The sequence below is a fragment of the Littorina saxatilis genome, linkage group LG12 (genome assembly GCF_037325665.1).
Source record: "Littorina saxatilis isolate snail1 linkage group LG12, US_GU_Lsax_2.0, whole genome shotgun sequence".
Lineage (NCBI taxonomy): Eukaryota > Metazoa > Mollusca > Gastropoda > Littorinimorpha > Littorinidae > Littorina > Littorina saxatilis.
The window spans coordinates 56,120,988-56,139,571 of NC_090256.1; the positions used below are offsets into that span (position 1 = coordinate 56,120,988).

The 18,584-nt window shown below is 40.2% G+C and overlaps 1 protein-coding gene across 1 annotated transcript in view; it reads right to left on the minus strand.

The window, feature by feature from the left end:
* LOC138982295 (uncharacterized) overlaps positions 1–17,733 on the minus strand; it is a 333,833-nt gene extending 316,100 nt beyond the window's left edge. Inside the window, exon 1 of the mRNA XM_070355554.1 lies at positions 17,699–17,733. The gene's annotated coding sequence lies outside the window, so the exon portion shown is untranslated. The remainder of the gene's footprint in view (positions 1–17,698) is intronic.
* Positions 17,734–18,584: the final 851 nt, after the last annotated feature.

Here is an 18,584-nt window from a genome sequence, read left to right on the forward strand (position 1 = left end):
ATATAGTATTGTCTCGTTATCCCATTGATGACTTAGTTGTGGCCTTGAAAAAAAAATATATACAGTTTATTATTCGAATCTGCTCCTGCGTCTGTTTAGTGCACTTGCGTCGTTTGTGGAATAGACGATTTTCGGAACTTTTGTTTGTTTGTTTGTTTGTTTGCTTAACGCCCAGCCGACCACGAAGGGCCATATCAGGGCGGTGCTGCTTTGACATATAACGTGCGCCACACACAAGACAGAAGTCGCAGCACAGGCTTCATGTCTCACCCAGTCACATTATTCTGACACCGGACCAACCAGTCCTAGCACTAACCCCATAATGCCAGACGCCACTAGATTGCCAATTTTAAAGTCTTAGGTATGACCCGGCCGGGGTTCGAACCCACGACCTCCCGCTCACTGGGCGGACGCCTTACCACTAGGCCAACCGTGCCGGTATTTTTCGGAGCTAACTCAGTCGGGTTTGTATGGGTTGTGGAAGAGTGACTTTTTAATTTTTTTTTTTTTTTTATTTTTTTTTTTACAAATATTGGAGGGGCCAAACACTAGCGAGGGTTGTTAAAGAAACACGTGCGTGTTTCCCCGTGTTTCCACGTGTTTCCCCGTGTTTCCACGTGTTTCCACGTGATTCCACGCGTTTCCACGTGATTCCGCCCGACCCCTCGTTAGTGATTGGCCCCTCCAATATGTGTACGAGGTTTTGCAAGAAAATGTCACTCTTCTTAAACCCATACAAACCTGACGGAGTTATTTTTTGAATTCGTCAATTCGGTCATCACAATGGCGGCTACTTTTTGTTTTCATTTTGTCGTCCCTCACTGAAGAGGCGTCAAATTGGGTTTAAAAAAATGTTTCTTTAGTATCTTGTTTTATTTGCTTTTGGTTTTGTTTGTTTGTTTTATTGTTTGTTTGTTTGTCTGTCTGTCTGTCTGTCTGTCTGTCTGTCTGTCTGTCTGTCTGTCTGTCTGTCTGTCTGTCTGTATGTTTGTTTGTTTTTTTGCTCGCGTTTAAGAGATCTAAGAGTTGTGTGGAGCCCCTTTAAACATATTTTACATTTGCCTCAGTACCTGATTGCAAAATGCAATGTGCCTTTAATCATCACAGAGTATAATGATAAACTCAGCTCACGCTGTTGCACTAATTGAGTCGTTAACTGACAATGAGCATGGCATGGATCCTAGTTAAGAAAGTAATTGTGATTGAGGCTATTGTGTGTGTGTTTCTATACTAACCGTCATAAACAAAATAACAAGGCGGATGCGTCTGGGTGCAGATCTTTGTCGTAAACGCTGTTAATGTTAAAACCAGATGGAGCTAAAAAGGACATTTGCTGCTTTACGGCATACAACCAAAAGCTTGATTAAACGTAAGGTAATGTGCACACCGTGGAACGAAAAACACCCACATCTCGAAAATCAAAATAACATTAGCAAAGCCTCCCTTGTTAAAAATAAAATCGAGAAAAAGCTATTCCAAACACCTAAAACAGGACAAAGTGTGCATGTCAGTGAAAAGAACAATCACTTTTCTACTTAAAAGAGTGTTGCGTGCGAGTTCATGTGTATCTATGTCAGAGTATGTGTCTGTGCGTGCGTGCGTGTGTCTATTCATGTGTTAAATCACCGGAATATCGGCGTCTGACGAGTTTAATAGAAAAACGTTAAAAGGAGAGGGTTCAGATAGGAATTACCAAACTTTTAATGTTCCGGGGTTTCGCTACTCCGTGGGCGTCCAGACTTCTATTTGATCATGAGAATGTCATCTAGCTCAGTTAACCAAACTCCCACCTCTTGCGCTGCAAACGTGTTTACATTTAGTCGAGACGAGGGTGTGGTGTATGTGTGTGTGTGTGTGTGCGTGTGTGTGTGTGTAGAGCGATTGAGAGTAAACTACTGGACCGATCTTTATGAAATTTGACATGAGAGTTCCTGGGTATGACATCCCCGGATGTTTTTTTCATTTTTTCGAAAATAAATGTCTTTGATGACGTCATATCCGGCTTTTTGTAAAAGTTGAGGCGGCACTGTCACACCCTCATTTTTCAATCAAATTGATTGAAATTTTGGCCAAGCAATCTTCGACGAAGGCCGGACTTCGGTATTGCATTTCAGCTTGGTGGCTTAAAAATTAATTAATGACTTTGGTCATTAAAAATCTGAAAATTGTAATTAAAATTATTTTTTTATAAAACGATCCAAATTTACGTTCATCTTATTCTTCATCATTTTCTGATTCTAAAAACATATAAATATGTTATATTCGAATTAAAAACAATCTCTGAAAATTAAAAATATAAAAATTATTATCAAAATCAAGTTTCCGAAATCGATTTAAAAACACTTTCATCTTATTCCTTGTCGGTTTCTGATTCCAAAAACATATAGATATGATATGTTTGGATTAAAAACACGCTCAGAAAGTTAAAACGAAGAGAGGTACAGAAAAGCGTGCTATCCTTCTCAGCGCAACTACTACCCCGCTCTTCTTGTCAATTTCACTGCCTTTGCCGTGAGCGGTGGACTGACGATGCTACGAGTATACGGTCTTGCTGCGTTGCATTGCGTTCAGTTTCATTCTGTGAGTTCGACAGCTACTTGACTAAATGTTGTATTTTCGCCTTACGCGACTTGTTACATTTAGTCAAGTTTTGACTAAATGTTTTAACATAGAGGGGGAATCGAGACGAGGGTCGTGGTGTATGTGTGTGTGTGTGTGTGTGTGTGTGTGTGTGTGTGTGTGTGTGTGTGTGTCTGTCTGTCTGTCTGTGCGTGTGTGTGTGTAGAGCGATTCAGACCAAACTACTGTACCGATCTTTATGAAATTTGACATGAGAGCTCCTGTGAATGATATCCCCCGATATTTTTTTTATTTTTTTCGATAAATACTTTTGATGACGTCATATCCGGCTTTTTGTAAAAGTTGAGGCGGCACTGTCACACCCTCACTTTTCAATCAAATTGATTGAAATTTTTGTAAAGCAATCTTCGACGAATGTCGGACTTTGGTATTGCATTTCAGCTTGGTGGCTTAAAAATTAATTAATGACTTTGGTCATTAAAAATCTGAAAATTGTAATAATTTTTTTTATATATAAAACGATCCAAATTTACGTACATCTTATTCCACATCATTTCCTGATTCCAAAAACATATAAATATGTTATATTTGGATTAAAAACAAGCTCTGAAAATTAAAAATATAAAAATTATGATCAAAATTAAATTTCCAAAATGGATTTAAAAACAATTTCATCTTATTTCTTGTCGGTTCTTGATTCCAAAAACATATAGATATGATATGTTTGGATTAAAAACACGCTCAGAAAGTTAAAACGAAGAGAGGTACAGAAAAGCGTGCTATGCAGCACAGCGAAACCACTACCGCGCTGAACAGGCTGGTCAGTTTCACTCCGTTATGCACAAGCGGCGGACTACGGTCATTGTGAAAAAATGAAGTGCGTTCAGTTTCATTCTGTGAGTTCCACAGCTTGACTAAATGTAGTAATTTCGCCTTACGCGACTTGTTATTCTATGTTCTTCTATTTGTCATGTCGAGAACAGCACACAAACGGATGTCTGACAATCTGACTTTTCTCTGGGCAATGATATTGGCTATACAAATGTACTTTCCAATTTCTCAAATTGCTGACTTTGCTACAAAAACCACGAGACAGAAATGATTTCACAAGGTACAGGCTAACAACCGTCTGGGGAAAGTAATTTTGATCTGATATTGTTTTGAAGTTTCCGTAACGGGAACAGTTAGTATTTTCAAGTTTGTAGGCGGAATCGAGTTGCAAAGACAAAACAAAACAAAACACCAACAAACAAGTCGCGTGAGGCGAAATTACTACATTTAGTCAAGCTGTCGAACTTACAGAATGAAACTGAACGCACTGCATTTTTTCACAATGACCGTAGTCCGCCGCTTGTGCAAAACGGAGTAAAACTGACCAGCCTGTTCAGCGCGGTATATAGTAGTGGTTTCGCTGTGCTGCATAGCACGCTTTTCTGTACCTCTCTTCGTTTTAACTTTCTGGGCGTGTTTTTAATCCAAACATATCATATCTATATGTTTTTGGAATCAGAAACCGACAAGGAATAAGATGAAATTTTTAAATCGAATTCGGAAATTTAATTTTGATCATAATTTTTATATTTTTAATTTTCAGAGCTTGCTTTTAATCCAAATGTAACATATTTATATGTTTTTGGAATCAGGAAATGATGTAGAATAAGATGAACGTAAATTTGGATCGTTTTATAGCCACAAAAAAATTATTACAATTTTCAGATGTTTAATGACCAAAGTCATTAATTAATTTTTAAGCCACCAAGCTGAAATGCAATACCGAAGTCCGGCCTTTGTCGAAGATTGCTTTAAAAAAATGTCAATCAATTTGATTGAAAAATGAGGGTGAGACAGTGCCGCCTCAACTTTTACAAAAAGCCGGATATGACGTCATCAAAGGTATTTATCGAAAAAATGAAGAAAAAAAACGTCCGGGGATATCATTCCCAGGAACTTTCATGTAAAATTTCATAAAGATCGGTCCAGTAGTTTGGTCTGAATCGCTCTACACACACACACACGCACATACACACAGACACACAGACACACACACACACACACACACACACACACACACACACACACACACACACACATACACCACGACCCTCGTCTCGATTCCCCCTCTATGTTAAAACATTTAGTCACAACTTGACTAAATGTAAAAAGGGAGAACACAAAATCAGAAATTGAAACAGATTTCCAAATGTTCCACAATTATTATACGTTAATTGGATCTGTGATCCAAACATGGCTTTTGGTCAATCGAGATGGAAGTTTATTCCACAAGCCCGTAGGGCGAGGGGAATAAACTGCCATCGAGATTGACCAAAAGGCATGTTTGGATCACAGATCCAATTAAAGGCACAGTGCAGCTCACAGCCTTCGTTTTGCGTTTTTGTTGCAGCTGAGTGCATTCACAGTTCAAAAATCCTCCTATGGTAGTAAAACAAACCCAAAACTACCCAACGACGACATCTGTGAAGCTCGACAGTTTCTTGTTCACGCGAGTGCATAAATTAACCTAGTTATTACGTGGTGTTAGTTTCAAGTTTCAAGTTTTATTTATTCCAATAAAACCCCGTGAGGGTACATGGAAAATTAAAAAACACAATAAAAACACATTTCATTCAACACCAAATAAAAGGAACTAAAACAAAAAGAAATCAGACTATGTACAGAAAAGGGAGTTGAGGGGTGAGGGAGAGCAAAAACAATACAAGAAACAATTCAACAATAATAATAATAAATAATAATAATAATAATAATAATAATGATAATAATAATACAAAAAATAATAAAACATTACAAGTGCAAAGTGATTACATATATTTCTTTACTATGGGAAATGGGGGGAAGGGAGAGGGGGGGGGGGGTGATGGGTGGGTTAACATAAGGACAAGAATACTATTACAAACACACAAAACAGATAACGGAGTATAAAGCTAAAAGAGAATTAAATTTTACTCGCTTCTCAAACAGTCCATGACAAGTGTCATGAACTTTGCGAGTTTTAGCAAAAGTGTTTGGTCGGAGTTCGATTCAACTGAGTGATTCCGGCCTCGATTTTGTTTTATACAAACTCATGATGACGTCTGACATAGTTTGCTAGTGACGTGTCTTTTTGTGCATGATGTGGTGATCTACCTAATCTAAATTTAGATCCAAAAATAGGTCAAGACCAGCCGGGTCCGAGTACGAAATTAATTCGTAAAAAAATCGCAGTTCTTGACTCTTTGGGTGCAAGTTAATGAAACTTGGTAGTTCTTCTAACGGATAGCTGCCTGAGGTATGACTAAAAGCCCCAGGGGCTCCGTGCACCTGGATTTGACAAGTTCAGTACCTTTAACATATATATCTCGACATTCACTGGTCTTAGGGTTTTTGTTTTCAAAGAAGAAAGAAACTTGCTTGAACACGGACCACTTCACGCCGTGGATCGTGTAACTCTGCATTTGCGCCACCGCAACTTTTTATCGCTTCACGCCGACGAAGAGGCAAGCTGCAAGGTAGGTCTCTCACAGAAAATGAAAATTTGTAGGACTTTCAGGCATCATCTAGATTCTTCATTAGTAGATTTTAAAGAAGTATATACTCAAGGTCTAAGGTACGTGCTTTTTTAGTCGAAATGTCAGGTTTCGGCAGTTCTGAAGTCCGATTTCTGCTGGAATTGTAGCTGAAATTGCACGATTTGTCCCTTCCTTCGTAACTTCAACGAAACAGCACTAGTTGATGCATTCCCGTGATGATATCCTGTGAGCTAAACCTGTCCTTTGTATTCTTGATGAATGCTGTTGCACAATTTTGTCTTTGGGTGACGCACGCGGCAAAAGAAAACACAAACAATTAGACTTCATGTTATACGCCACCGATGCTTGTTGTAATTCGCCACCGCAATTTCACGTCTTGGATGTTATTCGCCACCGCAACTGTCTAATGAATTGCATAATATGTTGAAGAGTTCAGTGATTCTGTCACTTCCAATTGAAAATATTGATTTGGAGTTGTTCAGTTCAGTGTATAGTTCAGCTTTTGTAGAACACGTTTCTGAGACGCACCTGGCGGCGTTTCACTCCCACATTTTTCGTCATTCTTCTTTCCCGAAAAACGTCACGTCTGTCAGAGGCGTTCTTTTCTCTTCCAGCGTCAAACTGATGAGTTTTTGTGTTGTCGCTGGTAATAGGAATGACTGAGTTTTAGAATTATTTCACACACATAAACACCAACGAAGCTTAAGAATTTTAGAATTATGTGGTATTTGGCCCCACAATGTTTTTAACAGGAGCGTTCAAGGCCCAGTTTCAGACTCAAGTGACCGCAAATCAAACAGGAAGAGGTAGGTTCCATATTGTCAAACTTAGTGATTTCAGCCACTGAGTGTTTATTGCTAGAATGGTAAGAATCGCTGCGCTCTTCAATCACATATGCTTATACAATAACTTTTCTGACGGGATACGAGTGGTTTTGTTGCAGATGGATTTGGAACAGTCCGGGCAAACCATTGACAGCTTCCTTGATGTCAGTGATGTGGCAGAAGTTACTACTCGACCACCAGTGACTTCGACACTGCAGAAAAAGAAGTCAGAGCAAAAGCAGTGTTTATGCCCAGAATGTGGGAAAACATATAAACACCAACGAACATTAAGAAACCACAGGCTCTGCCATCACACAGAGGGTGGGGGTCCAAGGGTTACCTGTGGGATGTGCAAAAAAACATTCACGAGGTCTGCAGACCTCCAGTCACATGTGAACAAACAGCACATCGGGCAAAAACCATTCGACTGCTCCAAGTGCCACAAAAAATTTGCGTGCAAACGCAATGCAAACCCAAACCGCCACACGTGTGCAAATCACTAAGTACGCGTGTGATGTATGTGGCAAAGAGTATAAACACAAATCAACACTCAAGGCTCACACCAACACACACACACACACACACTTGCTCACTCCTGCCCAAGATGCTTTTATCCTTTCATGTACAGGACGCAGCTTTTACGCCATTCCAAGAAATGTGTTGCCTGAAATGTTGTTTTCAAAGAATTTTGTTTTCAGTTCTGCAATGAACACTTTTGAATAGATCCAGCATATTTTGATTATTATTATTATTATTTTTTTTTTTAGTTTGAAAAAGAAGCACTTATCTGAAGTTTTGTTAAGCACACTATTGAATTGATTATACCGATTTTGATTAGCCTTTTTTTCTTTTCTTTTTAAATTTTGAAGACGCAGTTTCTTCCCACATTGATTTTTGCGTAGTGCGATGGCGAATAACAACAAGTCGCGTAAGGCGAAAATACAATATTTAGTCAAGTAGCTGTCGAACTCACAGAATGAAACTGAACGCAACGCAACGCAGCAAGACCGTATAGCCTACTCGTAGCATCGTCACTCCACCGCCCGTGGCAAAGGCAGTGCCCGTGGAATTGACAAGAAGAGCGGGGTATTCGTTGCGCTGAGAAGGAAAGCACGCTTTTCTGTACCTCTCTTCGTTTTAACTTTCTGAGCGTGTTTTTAATCCAAACATATCATATCTATATATTTTTGGAATCAGGAACCGACAAGGAATAAGATGAAAGTGTTTTTAAATTGATTTCGAAAAAAAAAAATTGATAATAATTTTTATATATTTAATTTTCAGAGCTTGTTTGTAATCCGAATATAACATATTTATATGTTTTTGGAATCAGCAAATGATGGAGAATAAGATAAACGTAAATTTGGATCGTTTTATAAATTTTTATTTTTTTTTACAATTTTCAGATTTTTAATGACCAAAGTCATTAATTAATTTTTAAGCCACCAAGCTGAAATGCAATACCGAAGTCCGGGCTTCGTCGAAGATTATTTGACCAAAATTTCAACTAATTTGGTTGAAAAATGAGAGCGTGACAGTGCCGCCTCAACTTTCACGAAAAGCCGGATATGACGTCATCAAAGACATTTATCAAAAAAATGAAAAAAACGTTCGGGGATTTCATACCCAGGAACTCTCATGTCAAATTTCATAAAGATCGGTCCAGTAGTTTAGTCTGAATCGCTCTACACACACACACACACAGACAGACAGACAGACAGACAGACACACGCACATACACCACGACCCTCGTTTCGATTCCCCCTCGATGTTAAAATATTTAGTCAAAACTTGACTAAATATAAAAAATGCGGTGGCGAGTTACATCTAACATTGAATTGATGCGGTGGCGAATTACAGAGAGTTGTTGACACTCTGTTTTTATCTGCTTCTTGCAAAGTATATATGGAACTATATACAGAGAAACTACACGTGGAGATTCATAAAACATTAAAGTTATCAGTGAACATGTCCAAGAATAACCAGTAATCTCCGTTTTGTTGCATTTGATGCAGAAACTGAAAATATGCCCAAAACATGGGGAAACGAGAAGAAAAACAGATCGTCACGATCACCAGGGCCATCAAAGCATAAAAAAATATATACAGAAATATAGCTAAGGATATAAGTATGTGAAATGCAACACTTGAGAACATGCTGAGTGCCTAGCATTCTAACAATTTAATTTATCATTCGAGAGACCTACCTCGCAGCTTGCCTCTTCGTCGGCGTGAAGCGATAAAAAGTTGCGGTGGCGCAAATGCAGAGTTACACGATCCACGGCGTGCACTTCTCCGAGCAAAATCAACAAACCTAATCACTCGCATTTCACCTCAAGGTCTCGGCCAACCAAGACTATGGCATACTCGTAGCAAAGCTGCCGAATGGTACTGTAAACCAAGAATAGTGACGTAAGAGAATAGAATGTCGTCTTTTGATTTCGAACGTGACGTGTTTCAGAACTTCTTCTGGACAACTCGGATGGTCTTCTGCGTAGTGGTTGGCACGAGATTCTTTTTCTTCTTCGACAGTTCATCCTCCGATACTGTAGAAAAACGTTTCATCTTTGTTTCACTTTCGAGTATGCGGACGACTGAACTTGACCGCTAAAAAGTAGTCCTTTCGGTATTATTACGCCGAGTCTGAACATGAGGTCTGAACATTGTTTTTAGGCAGGATCTAGGTGAAAGCGAGGCTGTTCTTATCTCTGTGCACAGTCGAGAGAGAGAGAAATGCATGTCGAGACATAATATGTTAAAATGCGCTAGAAAATGCACTAGAAAATGCGCTAGTTCCCAAATCAATAATTATTTAATAATTAAAAGAAGAAAGATTAGTTATTAAGCGTGCGTGCGTGTGTTTGTGTGGGTGTGTGTGTGCGTGCCTGTGTGTGTGTGTGCGTGCGTTCGTCGTGTGTGTGTGTGTGTGTGTGTGTGTGTGCGTGCGTGAGTGCGTGCGTGTCAGTGTGTGTGTGTGTGTGTGTGTGCGTGCGTGCGTGCCATATTGAGATTGAAAACCAAAACTGACCTATACTCCCTTTGTGTTCATTACCATTTGTTTGTCCGTTCACTGCAAAGGCCACGAGGTCGACGAACTGGTGAATGTTTTCATTTGTCTATGATTAATCAGTCATCCCAATAACTAACCTTTATCCCCGAGTACGCTAGTAGGGGAAGGGCTCCTAATATGGACCGGCTCCTAATATGGACCACCTCCTGTTCTGACAAACTAACGGCGCTAGAGCGCTCAAAACAATTCCATTGGCTGTATTCACCCTCTCCGGATAAGTTGCACATGTCAAAACAATTGCAGAAACACAAACCTCAAAACCGTTAGGCTTTTTCTCTTTTATTCACTTTTGGCAGGCCAGGGTTCACTCTAAATTTGCCGCCTAAAACGGACTCGTTTCTGTCCACAGTCAAAGCTTTTATCACACAAAAATAGCTACATATGACAGCTAAGTCCGTATTTGTTACATTTTAGCAGTGTTGACCCCGAGTTTCTACTGCAAACAAAAAATAATAGCAAAATCTCAAAGTATGTGGGAGTCCCCTAATATGGACCACCTTCAACAAATCGAAGAAAATAAAAGCTAAATGCTATTTTTGGCTCACGTAAGTGTAGCCTATGCGATGCTAACTTTTGTCTGTCTGTGCGTATGTATGTATGTGGTAGAAACTCTAACATTTGAAGACGTCACATTACATTGACGTCACATTATGACGTAAGAGGGTTTGACGTCACGCGAAGGAATTACTGAAAGTCTCGGTCATTGTTTTTTTGAGCGGGCCGAGACTAGTTGGCAGTCGTGTCCCTGTAAGTAGGCTACATGCAGACAGACAGATCTAGATCTAGTGTCTCGCTTTCTTGCACAGTTTCACCTATGCTCTTTCTGTGTGTGTGTGTGTGTGTGTGTGTGTGTGTGTGACGGAGTGATTGAGTTTGTGTTACTGTTTGTCGATTTCTTACGTGAGCCTTGAAGGCTTCGCCTCTTGTTATTAATTCATTCAGAAGCTTGCTGGAAATAACCTATAACTAGCCTTCGAGATTTAAAAAAAATATCACAAATAGTCTTATTTTCGTGGAAGTTGATAATTTCACTTATTTTCACTCTGTTTTTGATAAGCTTCTTTAGTTTCCTGGTGTGCTTCAAATAATGCTCTCATCAACCCGAAACAGATAAATCTAAAGCATATTTTGATTAGTCTGACTTGCAAACTAAGTTGTATCATGTTATTTTGAAGTATAGGGGGCTTTTTACAGTGATTCGAGAAGTCCGCTTCAGTGGTCCATATTAGGCGCCCAGGCTCCTAATATGGACCCTTTGTGTTTTTTTCTGTATTTAATTGTTGCTGAATATCTATCAAAGCTATTTCACTCTAATTAGGCCTAACGGTTAACCTAAGAGAGAAGGACTACCTAACACAAAATGAAACTTCTTCGCAAGAAAACAAGCTAGTTATCAGCGTGAAACAATAAGTGGTCCATATTAGGAGCCCTTCTCCTACTTGGGCTCAACAGACGTTAATTGTGTGTGTGTGTGTGTGTGTGTGTGTGTGTGTGTGTGTATGTGTCTGTCTCGACTTAACAGCTTATTGCTGGGAAACTACTGGGCGCAGTTCGTTCAAAAGTTGATACACTAACTTGATAATAGGTCCGATTGATCGTATTAAAACTTCATAATGTTACCTGGGACCTAAATGCGAAATAAACCACAAAAACGACTTGGCGGTGGGAGGAATTCACACGGAGCAACAGCCAGCCAGGCAGCCTGATAGAACAGCCAGCCAGCGGATACTGTCGTCACAAAAAGACCATGACAAAGTTACACGCAAAGCGAAAGAGACTTTGACGTCATTTACTTTTGTTCGGAATTTTCCGTCTGTTCCTAGCTTGTCAGTGAAGACCTGACGTGAGTAAGCTTACCCAAAACGTCTTTGTTCTCTATTCACATTGCAGCTGTGAAATAATCAGTCTTGTGTCTCGGTCGTGTAGGTACAGAGTTTGCTTCTGCAATCATTGTGTTCGTGTTGATGACGGCTTCATAAGACAAATCAGCGAATCTATCGTGAGGAAGACGTTTATGTACAAATCACCGAACCCAACCCATTTTTTGTGTGCATTTTTCTGAAGAATAAACTGCATGTGGTTAATTTCATCCGTTTAATGCTTGTCGAAACGAGCCATAAGGCTTTAGAATAAAAGATTTCACGCATTGCTTGGCCATCTGATCACAGATGAGGTCGCAGTTTGTAGGTTGAATCTATGAATCGGCCAGAGATAGATCTGCATTTCTGGTCAGAAACCAACATTCACACCACAGGCATTCCAAACATTTATATTGTTAAGTTATGAAGAGGGTCGGCAGTATATTTTTCACTGTGATCAAATAAAAGAGAAAGGCCAGTCACCACGCACATCCTCGGCTCGCATGCAATGTATTTATATAGCAAAGGGAATGCCTGTAATTCACACAGAGCAATCACTTGGTCTTAAACGTGCACAAGACAAAAACTTTCATACTCGAACTCGAACTCGAACTCGAAAACTTTATTACGGAGGGATGATAGCATTAGGTCCATATGGTCCTTTCTTGCAGCTAGTCCCTACTATAATACACACATGAAACAAAGAACAAAATATGAAGAATTAAAAAAAAAAAATTAAAAAAAAGGGGAGCGAGCCAGTCTGAAGAGTACTCGGGTCCAGCGCGAGCGTTTTTTTTATTTTTTATTGTTTTGGATCTAAAAAACGTTATAAATAGAAAAACAAAAGAAAATTAGAAATGTCTTTCTACTCCTTTTGCATTTGACTTCTTTGATGACGAGTTTTCTCCAGAGAACAAGGTAGTCTTGTTGAAAGTCTCTGTTGATATTAGGCACGTGCCTCCCCACTGAACAAAGTCTCTTCACAATGCTAAGCGCTATAATGGATCAGGATTATAAACTTTTATCGTTCGTCGTGTCAATCGATTTCGGATAAAACACACCATTGTTAAAGCTCTTTCCCCGTTGCAGAATGGAATCGAATCTGGAGTGTAAACACATCAAATAATCTAATGTTGACACTTTCCGACTTTGCCCGTCGTCGTCAGAACCCGGCGGATCTTTAGAAAGTATTCCAGAAATATCTCCTGCAATCCGATCTTAAAAGATAGACGCAGCATGAAATTATTAGTTCGACCCGATGTGTGCATGGTTCTTCTGTCAACCCATGTTGACTACATCCTCCTGAAAGCCGAGCCTATTGTCGCGAGACAAAGTGCACGTGCGCGATCGAACAAAAACAACAACAAAACAAAGCGAAATCCGATCAAATAAATTACATTACCCACATTTCTATGTAATCGTGGCCAGGCATATTACTGTAATGAATCCTATCGGCATCAATACAGAGAATATGGATTACAATTATTACTCAAAGTCACAGTCTTAGGCAAACAAACCAAAAAATAGTCTGTTTACGGTATCCCGACCGACCCTATTAATTTTTTTTTCGCGCGACCCTACACTTTTTTTTTGGCATTTGGGGAAAAAAAAAAAAAAAAAGTCTTTGTTTTTTTTGGCAAAATAACTTAAAAATATGTTTTTATACTTTTTTTTTTTAAATCCCGACCTACCGACCCTATTTTTTTGCCTATGTTACCGTAAACAGACTATTTTTTTTTTTGGGGGGGGGGGGGCCTTACCCACGTAAACAATTCGTCTCATCATCTCAGACATGGCCAGGCTTTTACAAAGGAGAAGACAATGACCCCACCCCCACCCCCACGTGCACACATACCAAAACTCAACTGCCCTGGTGCCCTCTGTGCAGAGTGGGCATTTTCTGATGAATTATTTTCCTAACAGACACAAGTGGCTTTTTATGAAATAAATTCCCTCTCTGCAATCAGGAAGATGATGTTTGGTATGTGCCCAAGTGGAAGGATAGACCCCATGTAAAAGCCGGACCAGATCTGAGATGGTGAGCCCAAGTGTGTATTAACAGGAAAGACTGTGCCATTAACGAGATCTTTGTCTGCGTGGATGCCATGCTTTCTAAGCCGCTTGAGGGCAGAATATACCTGCGCAGTTTCAGCGGCACAGACGACGCACTGCATATTATTGATGCTCCGATAGGGATTATGACGAGTATTTGGCCTGTTTTCCTTTCACGCAACGTGTAGCGGGCTGGGATAATCTGCAGTGCGTCGTCCGTCCTGCTGGCGTTACAGGTGAGCGCCGGGCCTTAGATCCACACAAGGCTTTTAACTAATTGGAATAAGAGCATATTCTCAACTCTTGAGCACCAAAAAGCAGCAGACAGATTGCTTCCGGTGCAAAATGGAGTTTGAAAGAAGGGAGGGGTGGGGTGGCGGGGGTGGGGGGTGGGTGGGGGGGGGGGGGTGGGGGGCAGAGACAGGGTCACAATGTTTGCCCATTAGCCAGTAACACGCGAAGACCTGGGTGTCCTTGCTCTAGGCGTGGGCCATACGTAGACGTACGACTCGACATCGAAGGCATGATTCCTTCGGGTTAAATGGATAATATCTAAGAAAAAAATGTTCTCAAATCGCTTTGAAAGTTATGCGATGAGGTTCAAGGTTTGAACTTATGGTACCGTGCAGCAAGAATGTCTTCACTTTGCAAAAACTGGTATATTGAAAGAACAAAGGTTGTTGTAAAATGCAATGGAAAGTGCACTCTTGTTTGAGAATTTGGTTATTTTCCTTGACCCCTCGATGTTGTCAGTTACCATGGCCGCTGGGTCCCTTGTGGCGCAACTAACGTAAACAGGGTAAGCACTACTTTTAAATTTCAGCAAAGGAGAGAAGCAACGTCTCGATGTCCATTCGTTCACTTTGATTAAAATATTTGACATACTTGAGTTGCTTTTTTGAACAAATCGTGCCATTTGTCAAATTCTTTAAATGAGTACATTTTGCCAGAAACTCCCTCAAAACGGTCAAATTAATAGTATCCCACGCCTGGCACGGACCTCTCATCACAGATCTGGTCTGTTGGCTACTTCTAAAAGTGTACTCAGCTACCGCTGTTTGTTTGATTTTTACACAGAAAAAGGGTGGGTATGTACAGTAATCAGGTCTCTCGGTTTCAGATGACTTCATCATAGCAGCACCAAAGTCATCCATTCAGTCAAAGCCTTTGTGCAAGGTTTACTTTCCAGTACCGATTTTATTTTCAAGCCATTGTTTCATAGGAATTGACATTGTATCAATATCCGCTCTGGGAAAAGAGCTTTGGAGTTTAGTTTTAAAGGTGCACTCCGTACACATTCGACTTGGACTTCTCCAGTTTTAAGTGTTTTTAGTCTCAGTCCACTCCTTCTAATGGTAATGCCACCAAGAACCCGACCGATCAAGATAGTTATCAAACACACGTGACAGGGTCCACCCATGTCATAACTAAGCCATATCTTCACACGTGTGTATATCATGTGAAAGATAGGTACCTGCATGCTTTCAGAAAAACGGTAACCGGTTTCAGGGTAAACCTGGCAGTGTATTAAGTGTTAATTCACATTAGAATCGAGAAGATTTCTTTATGAATTAATTTCTTAAAAGCCACAAGTGTCAAACTGTCAATCTGCAAAATTAGTTCATAAACTAAAAACAATTCCAACTGTGCACATGAAGCAGTCAGGATGTTGAGTTTTGGTATGTCTCCAAGTGGCGGGATCCATTGTCTTATCCTATGTAAAAGGCTGGCCAGTCACGAGATGGTATATACTGTTTTCAGTCGCGGGAAGGACTTTCGGCTTATTATCTTAGATCTGGCTAGGCTCAGTTTTACACGGGAGTAAGAACATCCATTCACTTGTTCACATTACAAATAAATAAGACGCCTGAGCTGGGTGCTCTCTGTGCAGCCTGTGGTTTTTTTTAATGAATTAATTTTGTAAATGCCACTAGTGGCTTTTCACGAAATGAATTCATAAACAAATTCAACTCGCCGCAGCAAGCAGTCAGGGTTCTGAATGTTGGTGTATTACCAAGTGAATAGAAGGGATGGTCTTATCCAAAGTCTTAGCCTGGCTAGCTCTGCCATGGTGAGCCCAACTATTTTCCGAAGGACTGTATCTTTATAAGGAAGCGATTGACTCTGTTAAAAGCTTCAGGATAGGGATCAGGGGATGGGCTTTGGCACGAGTCAGTCAACACAAAGTGCTTTACCTTTCGGGACTTAGCCGTGTCCGTGTTTCGTGAGGGAATTGTCAAGGATGTGCGCAGAACATGCGTGGAACACGCACTGACTTTTACAAATAGACTACTTTTAAAAAAAGAATCATTATCGATTAATTTTCTGGTGCTGGTTGAAATCGCGGTTACTACGATTTTAGCTATCGCATGTGGAATCGACTAGCTGCCAGCTGTACGGTATTTCTGTAAGTTCAGGAAACGAAGCAGAAGAAGAAGAAGACGAAGAAGAAGAAGAAGACGAAGAAGAAGAAGAAGAAGAAGAAGAAGAAGAAGAACAACAACAACAACAACAACAACAACAACACCAACACCAACAAAACAACAACAACAACAACAACAACAACAACAACAACAAAGCAAATCAACCAAGACGAAGAAGAAAAAGTAGAGACAAAGATTCGAGAGATTTTCTTTTCGAAATGGGACATCTTGTTCTGTCCGTCGTGGTTCGGATCGTTGTGGTGCAAAGCTTGTCGACAGGAGCCGCTATGGCTGTGCCTCCCAACGGTAAGGCTCAGACTTGGATCACAAATATACATTCTTCTTTTTATCCAAAATTGCAGGAAGCTTAAAAAACAAATAAACAAACAAACAACATCCACGCACCCGCGCACGCGCGCACACACAAACCCGCACGCACACACATACACACACACACACAACACACGCACGCACGCACACACGCACGCACGCACGCACACACACACACACACACACACACACACACACACACACGCACACACACACACACACACACACACATATCTTCGACTCGTCGGCATTATTCTATCTCGTCAAAACAATTCAGCCCTATTGCTACGCTGAAAACACAATACCTGTCTTTTCTTTGGATGCAATTCGAAACATCTACAAAGTTGATTTAAATTTTCACTAGTATCCAACAACGGTATATTTTATATTCATATTTTGTTGACCAGAACCGCCAGAACTGGACCATACGGGAGACACAGGGCAGTTCCTCAGTCCCAACTATCCCAGGAAGCACCCGCCTGACCAGAACCTGACCTACACTGCCCACTTGGACACCCCTGGCCCCCTTCTACTCCGTGTCCACTACGTCCTCAGTTTAGAGGCAGCGGGTCCTACTAGTTGCCATGACTACGTTCGGGTTCAGAACAGGCTTCTGTGTGGGACAGGCGTTATTACGCACGACAGTCAGTTACTGCAATGCTGTGTTCTGTTATTCGCGATACGAAAGAAAGAGACAAAGAAGAAAAGAAAGGGGAAAAGAAAGAAGAAAGAAAGACAAAGTTAAGATAGAGAGAAAGAGGGAAAGAATAGGGGAAAAAAGGAAGAACATACAGGAAATGAAGAAGGAGAGAATGGAGGAATTAAGTATATCAATCAATCAATCAATATGAGGCTTATATCGCGCGTATTCCGTGGGTACAGTTCTAAGCGCAGGGATTTATTGATTTTTTATTCTATTTTTTATCTTTATGCAATTTATATCGCGCACATATTCAAGGGCAGGCGCAGGGATTTATTTCGTAAGGCGAAAATACAACATTTAGTCAAGCTGTCGAACTCACAGAATGAAACTGAACGCAATGCAATTTTTCAGCAAGACCGTATACTCGTAGCATCGTCAGTGCACCGCTCGTGGCAAAGGCAGTGAAATTGACAAGAAGAGCGGGGTAGTAGTTGCGCTGAGAAGGATAGCACGCTTTTCTGTACCTCTCTTCGTTTTAACTTTCTGAGCGTGTTTTTAATCCAAACATATCATATCTATATGTTTTTGGAATTAGGAACCGACAAGGAATAAGATGAAAGTGTTTTTAAATTGATTTCGAAAATTTAATTTTGATCATAATTTTTATATTTTTAATTGTCAGAGCTTGTTTTTAATCCAAATATAACATATTTATATGTTTTTGGAATCAGAAAATCATGAAGAATAAGATGAACGTAAATTTGGATCGTTTTATAAAAAAATTTTTTTTTTTACAATTTTCCGATTTTTAATGACCAAAGTCATTAATTAATTTTTAAGCCACCAAGCTGAAATGCAATACCGAAGTCCGGCCTTTGTCGAAGATTGCTTTGCCAAAATTTCAATCAATTTGATTAAACAACGAGGGTGTGACAGTGCCGCCTCAACTTTCACAAAAAGCCGGATATGACGTCATCAAAGGTATTTATACAAAAAAACGAAAAAAACGTCCGGGGATATCATTCCCAGGAACTCTCATGTCAAATTTCATAAATATCGGTCCAGTATTTTTGTCTGAATCACTCTACACACACACACGCACAGACAGACAGACAGACAGACAGACACACACACACACACACACACACACACACACACACACACACACACACACACACACACACACACACACACACACACACACACACACACCACGACCCTCGTCTCGATTCCCCCTCTATGTTAAAACATTTTGACTAAATGTAAAAACAAACAATGGA